This window comes from Arachis hypogaea, chromosome 1, assembly GCF_003086295.3.
Source record: "Arachis hypogaea cultivar Tifrunner chromosome 1, arahy.Tifrunner.gnm2.J5K5, whole genome shotgun sequence".
NCBI lineage: Eukaryota > Viridiplantae > Streptophyta > Magnoliopsida > Fabales > Fabaceae > Arachis > Arachis hypogaea.
In genome coordinates, this window is record NC_092036.1 from 88,071,645 (window position 1) to 88,083,031 (window position 11,387).

Consider the following 11,387-nt stretch of genomic DNA (forward strand, 5'->3'; position numbering starts at 1 on the left):
GGTTAGTGTTGTTGGCATGGTGATTTTGGTTGCTTATGTGACGGTTTTGGTTGTGGTTGCTATTCTTTTGCCAATGATTTTCACCCCACTTAAGATTGGGATGATTTTTCCAAGATGGGTTGTATGTATCTCCATGAAACTCATCATGAGAATTTGAAGTATTCTGCATGTATTGAACTTGTTCTTGTGGTTGTTCAACATTGGTCCCTTCACCTTGGTTCCATTCAAGCAATGGTTGATTTGTTGTGTTCACTGCCGTAAGTTGCAAACCATCCATTCTCTTTGTTATCATCTCCATTTGTTGTTGGATTTGTTGGTGCATTAACTTGTTTTGTGCCAAGATAGCATCAACACCTTCAAGCTCCATTACACCTTTCTTTGGGGGCGGATTGTGTTGCCTCTCTGATGAGTAATAGTATTGGTTATTTGCCACAATCTCAATGAGGTCTTGGGCCTCCTCGGCAGTTTTCATCATGTTGAGTGATCCTCCTGATGAGTAATCTAGTCCCTTCCTTGCTTCAAAGCTTAAGCCTTCATAGAAGTTTTGGAGCTTAACCCAATCACTAAACATGTCAGGGGGGCATCTTCTCATTAGTGCTTTATACCTTTCCCAGGCTTCATACAATGACTCCCCTTCCATTTGCCTAAAAGTCTGGACCTCTGTCTTCAACTTGATAATCTTTTGAGGTGGGTAGAACTTTGCTAGAAACTTGCCCATCACTTCATTCCAATCATTGAGGCTTTCCTTGGGGAATGATTCTAGCCATTGAGTAGCTTTATCCCTCAAAGAGAACGGAAATAGCAACAACTTGTAGACATCTGGATGCACTCCATTTGTCTTCACTGTGTTGCATATTCTCAGAAAAACAGAGAGATGTTGATTTGGGTCTTCAAGAGGTCCCCCTCCATAAGAGCAATTGTTCTGTACCAAAGTGATGAGCTGAGGTTTTAGCTCAAAGTTATTGGCCTGAACATTTGGTGTAGCAATACTACTCCCACAATGTCTTGGATCAGGGATAGTAAATGATGATAACACCCTTCTAGCTTGTCCACCATTATTGTTGACCCCTCCAGGAGGGTTTTGCATCTCATCATCCATGACTTGATCTTCTCCCTCTGATTCCTCTGACCCTTCTTCACCAACTATGAACTTTCCTCTTTCTGCTCTCCTTAACCTTCGGCGGGTTCTCTCGTCCTCAATATCACGTCTACTTGTTCCTGACATACACAAACAGAACCAAAATCACAAATGCAACACGCTAAAATTAGAATGAAATTGGAGTTAGTGAAACAAAGTATCAAACAGTTAGTGGGCTTAATGAAAACACAAAAGAAAATGCTTAATCTAAACCACCTTTCACTTAATCATTGTCAATCTTTCCAATCCCCGGCAACGGCGCCAAAAACTTGGTACGTAAAAATTAGGATTTCACATACAACCGGCAAGTATACCGGGTCGTATCAAGTAGTAAGACTCACTAAGAGTGAGGTCGATCCCACGAGGATTGGTAGATTAAGCAACTTTAGTTAAATGGTAGATTTAGTCAAGCAAACATAGTTTTGATTTCATGAGCATTTTGATTTTTTAAACATAATTGCAAGAATTTAAATGGCAAAGAATGTAAAGAACTAGAATAAAGAAATGAAGTGCAAGTGAATGACAGAAACTTAAATTGCAAGAAACTTAAATAACATCAAAGGTAAATGGCAAGAAATTAAAGGGTGCAGAAATTTAAAGAGCATAAACGTAAATGGCAAGAAGTAGATGAACAGAATGTAAATAACAAGAGTAGTAAATAGACAGAATGTAGAAAGGGATTGGGAATTGGGTAATCAAATAGCTAGAGCAAGAGAAATGAGAGTTAATGATAGAGAGGATCATTAGGGATTAGAGATGTTAGTTTTCATGAATTGATGTTAGTCAAATCCTTCTCAATCATAGGTATAGATCCATGGCAAATGGGTGATTGAATCCCAATCTCTTGGTGATTCAATCTCTCTCAACATAGCCAATTGCCACTCTCGTGATCTAATTGTTCATGAGAAGAGATGAAGATCAATTTTAATCCAGCCACACAATTTCCAAAATCTCAACCAAGGAGAGTTACATCTCACATACTAACCAAGGTATGTTGATTGAGGAAATCATGAGAGGATGAACTCTAAACTGAATTATGTGGCTCATTCATCAAATTCACCACATAATTCATATAGATTAACCCCTCTCTCGATGGTGGTTGAATCTTTGAAGAACAAGAGTTCCCTCTTTAGATCAACCACTAAAATTGAGAAAGAGAAGATGGGTTCACCAATTCATTCCAACCAACAGAGCTCCTCCCCCTAATGAAAGGGGTTTAGTGAATCATAGCTCCAATTTCAACAACAATTGCCATCAATCAAAGTTAAACTAAATTTCAAAGAAAGATGAGGAAGAATAAGTAAATGCTTGAAGATTAAGAAAAAAATGAAGAAGAGAAGTTCCAAAAGTGTTTCCAAATACAAGTGCTAAAAAGAGTAAGAATGACTAAGTGTAAAAAGTAAAGTAAAAGTGTAAAAGTCCAAAAGTCCCCTACAAGTACATCAATATCTTCTATTTATACTACTCCTAAAACTCTTCAGAGATCTCCAATTTGGGTTATCAATGTGGGCTTTCTCATTGTTGAATTCTTGGCTCAATTGGAAGTGTTGCTAGACTTGGAAGGGAAGAGTTCATTCATCATGTTTCTGGCCCATTGGCTTGGCGTTATTGGCACTAAATCCAGGCCAAATGCACGTTGGAACGTGCAGGACAATTTCCTGGGCATGAAGTATGAGACTTGGGCGTTGCTAGCCCAAGTTGTTGCCAACAACTTGCTTTTCCTCTTTTTGGCCTTACTTTCATGCTAAATGTAGCCCAGAATTTGAGTGTCAACCTTCAGCTTCAATATGGACTATCATACATCATTGGAAAGCTCTTGATGTCTATTTTCTAATGCCACTGGAATCACCTCAATTGGACTTTCCTAGCTCACGTTATGGTTCCTCAAAGAAGGTAAGGTCAAGCTGCCAAGTTGTTGCCAAGTTGTTGTGAATAACGCACCCTCAACCCCAAGTTGGCAACGTGCTCGAGCATCACTCTCCCAAGGCAAGGACTTGGGGCTGGCGTTGTTGCAAAACACGCCCCCCTTGTGGCACGTTGGCAACGTGCTCGACCCACACCCCTAGGCCAATCTCTAGCTTTCTTGAATTTCACTTCATGTTCTTGTTTTTAGGGCCTAAAGATGACTCTGGTTTGGCTCCAATCCTGTGCTCCACCATGGACTATTATATATGGTTGGAAAGCTCTGAATGTTAGCTTTCCAACGCAACTGGAAGTACTCAATTTGGATCTCTGTAGCTCAAGATATCTTCCATTGAAGTGGACATGTTCAGGCTGCCTTGTTTTGGCGTTGGCAACGCCCATCCAGCGTTGGCAACGTGAGTGGTGCGCCAATGGGCGTTTAGAACGCTGGTTGGTGCGCCATTGGGCGTTTGGCAGCCTGGTTGGTGCGCCAATGGGCGTTTGGCAGCCTGGTTGGCACCAAAATTTGGTGCCTGGCCAAACTTTCTTGTGTGGCGTTGGCAACGCCATTTTTGAGTTGGCAACGCCAGCTCCTTTTCTTCCATGGCTTCATTTGTTGCTTGGTTGTGTGGCGTTGGCAACGCCCATCTTGAGTTGGCAACGCCAGCTCCTTTTCTTCCAGGGCCAAGCTTGATTGTTTGGCGTTGTTAGCCTGCGTTGTCCTCAAAATCGCCCCTCATCTCTAGGCTGGCAACGTGCTCGAGGCTCCAAATCCAAGGCCAAGTTCCTTGTGTGGGCGTTGGCAACGCCAGCTTCAAGTTGGCAACGCCAACTTTGCTTCTTCCAGGGCCAAGTTCCTTGCTTGTGTCTTGTATGTGGCGTTGGCAACTTGGTTCTAGAGTTGGCAACGCCAACCTTGCTTCCAGGGCCAAGTTTGCTTGCTCATGGCTTGTGTGTGGCGTTGGCAACTTGGTTCTAGAGTTGGCAACGCCAACCTTGCTTCCAGGGCCAAGTTTGCTTGCTTGTGGCTTGTGTGTGGCGTTGGCAACTTGGTTCTAGAGTTGGCAACGCCAACCTTGCTTCCAGGGCCAAGTTTGCTTGCTTGTGGCTTGTGTGTGGCGTTGGCAACGCCAATCCTAAGTTGGCAACGCCAACTTCTTGCCTTGGTTGCCTCCAGGGTTGCCAATCTTGCTTGGTGTGATTGTGTGTGGCGTTGGCAACGCCAATCCTAAGTTGGCAACGCCAACGTCTTGCCTTGGTTGCCTCCAGGGTTGCCAATCTTGCTTGGTGTGATTGTGTGTGGCGTTGGCAACGCCAATCCTAAGTTGGCAACGCCAACTTCTTGCCTTGGTTGCCTCCAGGGCCAAGCTTGCCTTGCCTTGTGTTGCCTTGTTTTTAATTCTTGTTTTCTTAAGCTTAATTATAGTTTTACCTTCTAATCTCATTAATTTTAGTTATCTTTTCCTACTAAAGTATTTGCTAAGTCTTTCAGGAAAATATACTTAAAAAGAAGGCAAATGAAATAGTAAATTAAAGGAAGGTTAATTAAGAAGCAAAGCATTGCATGAAGAATCAAGAGCCATGCACCCAAGATCAAGCCATTCAGGAGCCAAGAGGGGATAAGGCGTGACATGTCTTAGAAAGCCAAAGAGGGGGCGTGCCACACCATGAAGAATAAAGCACAGGCGTGCCACGCATAGATAAAGGTGTGCCACGCCTTGGAAAAGAATGCAAGGGTGAGCCACGCCCTATCCAGAAGATGCAAGGGTGTGCCACACTGTGTCAAAATCAAACCATGCGTGCCACATGAAGAATGAAGCGTGTCACGCAAAAGAAGGAAGAAGACTTCTGGGAGCAACTCCAAACCAGGCAGGCCACACATAGAAAAGGGCGTGCCATGCCCTGGCTGAGCCCAAGAGGGCGTGTGATAAACCGCTATTTTACGGTTTATCTTGTGCTTATTTCAGTAGATTTTACCCATTATTCTCACACTTATTCATGTAAATTTCATGCTTTACATTTTCCTTCCTGATTTTGTGCTATGATTGAAAACATGCTTCCTTGGCCTTAAATCTGCTAATTTTAATCCTTTCTTATTACCATTCGATGCCTTGATATGTTTGTTGAGTGTTTTCAAGGTTTATAGCGCAGAAATGGCTTAGAGGATAGAAAAGAGGCATGCAAAAGTGGAAGAAACACAAGAAAATGAAGAATTCAGAAGCTGGCAGCGATGCATATGCGTGGACTACGCATACGCGTGATCAGGATTTTCACTTATCGACGCGTATGCGTGGGTAATGCATACGCGTGACGAGCGTCACATGTTGCAATTTACAGAAAATGCTGGGGGCAATTTCTTGGCTCCTTTTTGACCCAGTTTCAGGCCCGAAAATCCAAATTAGAGGCTGTAGAGTGGAGCAGATGGGGGGAATCACTCGTTCAATCATTCATTCAGTTTTCATAATTTTAGGTTTAGATGTAGTTTTCTAGAGAGAGAGAGAGGCTCTCTCTGGTGGACGAAATTGTGATCATCAACAATGGCTCCAAAGACTTGGTAGTGCTCTCAAACATAAATCACACTTTGTCACAACTCTGCACAACTAACCAGCAAGTGTACTGGGTCGTCCAAGTAATACCTTACGTGAGTAAGGGTTGATCCCACAGAGATTGTTGGTATGAAGCAAGCTATGGTCATCTTGTAAATCCCAGTCAGACGGATTTAACTGGATTAAGAGATTATTGGTTTAAATAAAGATAATAAAATAAACAGAAAATAAAGATAAAGTTACTCATGTAATTCAATGGTGGGAATTTCAGATAGGTGTATGGAGGTGCTGTGTTCCTTCTGAATCTCTGCTTTCCTACTTCTTCCTTCTAGTTTTTCATCACTCCTTTCTATGGCAAGCTGTATGTAGAGCATCACCGTTGTCAATGGCTACATCCCATCCTCTCAGTAAAAATGGTCCAAATGCTCTGTCACAGCACGGCTAATCATCTGTCGATTCTCAATCAGGTTGGAATAGAATCCAGTGATTCTTTTGCGTCTGTCACTAACGCCCAGCCTTTAGGAGTTTAAAGCTCGTCACAGTCATTCAATCCTAGAATCCTACTCGGAATACCACAGACAAGGTTAGACTTTCTGGATTCCCATGAATGCCGCCATCAATTCTAGCTTATACCACGAAGATTATGATCAAGGAATCCAAGAGATATGCGCCCAGTCTAAGGTAGAACGGAAGTGGTTGTCAGTCACGCGTGTTCATGGGTGAGAATGATGATGAGTGTCAGGGATCATCACATTCATCAAGTTGAAGTGCAGCGAATATCTTAGAACAGGAATAAATCGAATTGGATAGAAAATAGTAGTAATTGCATTAAAACTTGAGGTACAGCAGAGCTCCACACCCTTAATCTATGGTGTGTAGAAACTCCACCGTTGAAAATACATAAGTGAAAGGTCCAGGCATGGCCGAATGGCCAGCCCCCAAAACATGATCACAGGATCAAAAATACAATCCAGGTTTTCTAATAAACTAGTAAAAAGTTCTATTTATACTAAACTAGCTACTAGGGTTTACAGAGGTAAGTAATTGATGCATAAATTCACTTTCGGGGCCCACTTGGTGTGTGCTTGGGCTGAGCTTGATCTATCCACGAGCTGAGGCTTCTCTTGGAGTTGAACGGCAAGTTGTAACGTGTTTTGGGCGTTCAACTCTGGTTCGTGACGTGTTTCTGGTGTTTGACTCCAGAATGCAGCATGGAACTGGCATTGAGCGCTAGTATACATCATCAAATCTCAAATAAAATATGGACTATTATATATTTCTGGAAAATTCTGGATGTCTACTTTCCAACACCGTTGAGAGCCTACCATTTGGAGTTCTATAGCTCCAGAAAATTTATTTTGAGTGCAGGTAGGTCAGATTCCAATAGCATCAGCAGTCCTTTGTCAACCTCCTATCAGAGTTTTGTTCAGGTCCTTCAATTTCAGCCAGAAAATACCTGAAATCACAGAAAAACACACAAACTCATAGTAAAATCCAAAAATGTGAATTTAGCATAAAAACTAATGAAAACATCCCTAAAAGTAACTAGATCATACTAAAAACTATCTAAAAACAATGCCAAAAAGCGTATAAAGTATCCACTCATCACAACACCAAACTTAAATTGTTGCTTGTCCCCAAGCAACTGAAAATCAATTAGGATAAAAAGAAGAGAATATACTATAAATTCCAAAATATCAATGTATTAATTCTAATTAGATGATCGGGACTAGTAGCTTTTTGCTTCTGAACAGTTTTGGCATCTCACTTTTTCCTTTGAAGTTTAGAATGATTGGCTTCTCTAGAAACTTAGAATTTCGGATAGTGTTATTGATTTTCCTAGTTAAGTATGTTGATTCTTGAACACAGCTACTTTTATGAGTCTTGGCCGTGGCCCTAAGCACTTTGTTTTCCAGTATTTCCACCGGATACACAAATGCCATATACACATGACTGGGTGAACCTTTTCAGATTGTGACTCAGCTTTGCTAGAGTCCCCAGTTAGAGGTGTCCAGAGCTCTTAAGCACACTCTTTTTGTTTTGGATCACGACTTTAACCACTCAGTCTCAAGCTTTTCACTTGGGCCTTCGTGACACAAGCACATGGTTAGGGACAGCTTGATTTAGCCGCTTAGGCCTGGATTTTATTTCCTTGGGACCTCCTATCCATTGATGCTCAAAGCCTTGGATCCTTTTTACCCTTGCCTTTTGGTTTTAAGGGCTATTGGCTTTTTCTGCTTGCTTTTTCTTTTTCTTTCTATTTTTTTCGCCATTTTCTTTCTTTTTTTCGCAAGCTTTTACTATTCACTGCTTTTTCTTGCTTCAAGAATCAATTTTATGATTTTTCAGATCATCAATAACATTTCTCTTTTTCATCATTCTTTCAAGAGCCAACAATTTTAACATTCATAAACAACAAGATAAAAAATATGCACTGTTCAATCATTCATTCAGAAAACAAAAAGTATTGTCACCACATTAATATAATTAAACTAAATTCAAGGATAAATTCGAAATTGATGTACTTCTTGTTCTTTTGAATTAGAAACATTTTTCTTTTAAGAGAGGTGAATGATTCATGGAATTTATTTATAACTTTAAGACATAGTTACTAAACACTAATGATCATGAAGTAGAGACACAAGTATAGATGACATAATAAACATAAAACCGAAAAAGAAAGAAATAAGAACAAGGAATGAGTCCACCTTAGTGAGGGTGGCGCCTTCTTGAAGAACCAATGGTGCTCTTTGAGCTCCTCTATGTCTCTTCCTTGCTTCTTGTGCATGATCCCTAGTAATTTTGGTGCTCCTATCCTTAGTTGCTCCCAATAATTGTGTGGAGGACAATTTATCCCCTGGATCTCTTGATTTGCAGTCAAATGTTCTACTACTGAGCTATAAACCCTTTAGATGAGTCTTTAAATCTCCCATGACTCAGAGGTGGAAGCTTTTGTCTTCCCTTTTCTCTCTTTTTTTTTAGGTTTCTCTGGCCTTAGGTGCCATCAATGGTTATGGAAAAATAAAAAGCTATGCTTTTACCACACCAAACTTAAAAAGTTGCTCGCCCTTGAGCAATAGAAGAAAGAAAAGATGAAGAATAAGAAGAAGATATGGAGTAGATGGAGGGATGTGTGTATTCGGCTATATGGGTGGGAAAGAGAATGTGAATTTTGAAGGTAGGTGGGGTGTATGGGAAAGAGTGGATAGATGTGAGTGGTGAATGAAAAACAAAAGGGATGACCATGAATGGAGAGAGAGAGGGTGAGGTAGGTGGGGATCCTGTGGGGTCCACAGATCCTGAGGTGTCAAGGATTTACATCCATGCACCAATTAGGCATGTAGAATGCCTTTGCATACAATTCTGGCGTTTAAACGCCGAAGTGATGCTCAATCTGGGTGTTCAACGCCCAATTGTAGCATGTTTCTAGCGTTGAACGCCAGTTCCATGCTTGTTTCTAGCGTTCAGCGCCAGATCCATGCTCTGTTCTGGTTACTGGCGTTTAAACGCCAGCAAGTCCTTCCTCCAGGGTGTGATTTTTCTTCTGTTGTTTTTGATTCTGTTTTTAATTTTAATATTTTTTCGTGACTCCACATGATCATGAACCTAATAAAACACAAAATAACAATAAAATAAAAATAAAATTAGATAAATAAAAATTGGGTTGCCTCCCAACAAGCACTCTTTTAATGTCACTAGCTTGACAGTGGGCTCTCATAGAGCCTTAGAAAAGTTCAGACCACGATGAAGTCCTCCCAACACCAAACTTAGAGTTTGAATGTGGGGTCTTCTCAACACCAAACTTAGAGTCTGGTTATGGCCTCCCAACACCAAACTTAGAGTTTGACTGTGGGGGCTTTGTCTGACTCTGTATTGAGAGAAGTCTTTCATGCTTTCTCTCCAGTGTTACAGAGGGATGGCCATGTGCCTTAAACACAAGGTAGTCCCCATTCAATTGAAGGACTAATTCTCCTCTGTTAACATCAATCACAGCACCTGCTGTGGCTAGGAAAGGTCTTCCAAGGATGATGCATTCGTCCTCCTCCTTTCTAGTGTCTAAGATGATGAAATCAGCAGGGATGTAAAGGCCTTCAACCTTTACTAATACGTCCTCTACTAATCCATAAGCTTGTCTTACTGACTTGTCTGCCAACTGTAATGAGAATAAGGCAGGCTGTACCTCAATGATCCCCAGCTTCTCCATTACAGAGAGTGGCATTAGATTTATGTCTGACCCCAGGTCACACAGACCTTTTTCAAAGATCATGGTGCCTATGGTGCAGGGTATTACGAATTTGCTAGGATCTTGTTTCTTTTTAGGTAAAGTTTGCTGAACTCATGTATCAAGTTCACTAATGAGCAAGGGAGGTTCACCTTCCCAAGTCTCATTACCAAATAACTTGGCATTCAGCTTCATGATGGCTCCTAGATACTGAGCAACTTGCTCTCCAGTTACATCTTCATCCTCTTCAGAGGAAGAGTAACCTTCAGAGCTCATGAATGGCAGAAGGAGATTTAATAGAATCTCTATGGTCTCTATATGAGCCTCAGATTCCTTTGGATCCTCAATAGGAAACTCCTTCCTGCTTGAGAGACGTCCCATGAGATCTTCCTCATTGGGATTCGCGTCTTCTCCCTCCTCCTTGCATTCGGCCATATTGATTATATCAATGGCCTTGCACTCTCTTTTTGGATTCTCTTCTGTATTGCTTGGGAGAGTACTAGGAGGGGTTTCAGCGATTTTCTTACTCAGCTGGTACACTTGTGCCTCCAGATTTCTGATGGAGGACCTTGTTTCATTCATGAAACTTAAAGTAGCCTTAGACAGATCAAAGACTAAATTTGCTAGGTTAGAGGTATTATGTTCATAATTCTCTGTCTGTTGCTGAGAAGATGATGGATAAGGCTTGATATTGCTGAGCCTATTTCTTCCACCATTATTAAAGCCTTGTTGAGGCTTTTGTTAATCCTTCCATGAGAAATTTGGATGATTTCTCCATGATGAATTATAGGTGTTTCCATAAGGTTCACCCATGTAATTTACCTCTGCTATTGCAGGGTTCTCAGGATCATAAGCTTCTTCTTCAGAAGATGCCTCTTTAGTACTGTTGGATGCATTTTGCCATCCATTCAGACTTTGAGAAATCATGTTGACTTGCTGAGTCAACATTTTGTTCTAAGCCAATATGGCATTCAGAGCATCAATTTCAAGAACTCCCTTCCTCTGAGGCGTCCCATTATTCACGGAATTCCTCTCAGAAGTATACATGAATTGGTTATTTGCAACCATGTCAATAAGTTCCTGAGCTTCTGCAGGCATTTTCTTTAGGTGAATGGATCCATCTGTAGAGTGGTCCAATGACATCTTGGAAAACTCAGATAGACCATAATAGAATATATCTAATATGGTCCACTCTGAAAACATGTCAGAAGGACACTTTTTGGTCATCTGCTTGTATCTTTCCCAAGCTTCATAGAGGGATTCACCATCTTTTTGCTTGAAGGTCTGAACATCCACTCTAAGCTTGCTCAGCTTTTGAGGAGGAAAGAATTTATCCAAGAAGGCCGTGATCAGCTTATCCCAGGAGTCCAGGCTATCTTTAGGTTGTGAGTCCAACCATGTTCTAGCTCTGTCTCTTACAGCAAAAGGGAAAAGCATGAGCCTATAGACTTCAGGATCTACTCCATTCGTCTTAACAGTCTCACAAATCTGCAAGAACTCAGTTAAAAACTGGTAAGGATCTTCAGATGGAAGTCCATGAAACTTGCAGTTCTGTTGCATTAGAGCAACTAATTGAGGT

The 11,387-nt window shown here is 41.2% G+C and overlaps 1 non-coding gene across 1 annotated transcript; it reads left to right on the forward strand.

The window, feature by feature from the left end:
• Positions 1 to 11,009: 11,009 nt before the first annotated feature.
• Positions 11,010 to 11,113, forward strand: LOC112713988 (small nucleolar RNA R71). Its single transcript, XR_003158951.1, has one exon. It is a non-coding gene; the product is annotated as a small nucleolar RNA R71 (small nucleolar RNA).
• The last annotated feature ends 274 nt before the right edge of the window (positions 11,114 to 11,387 follow it).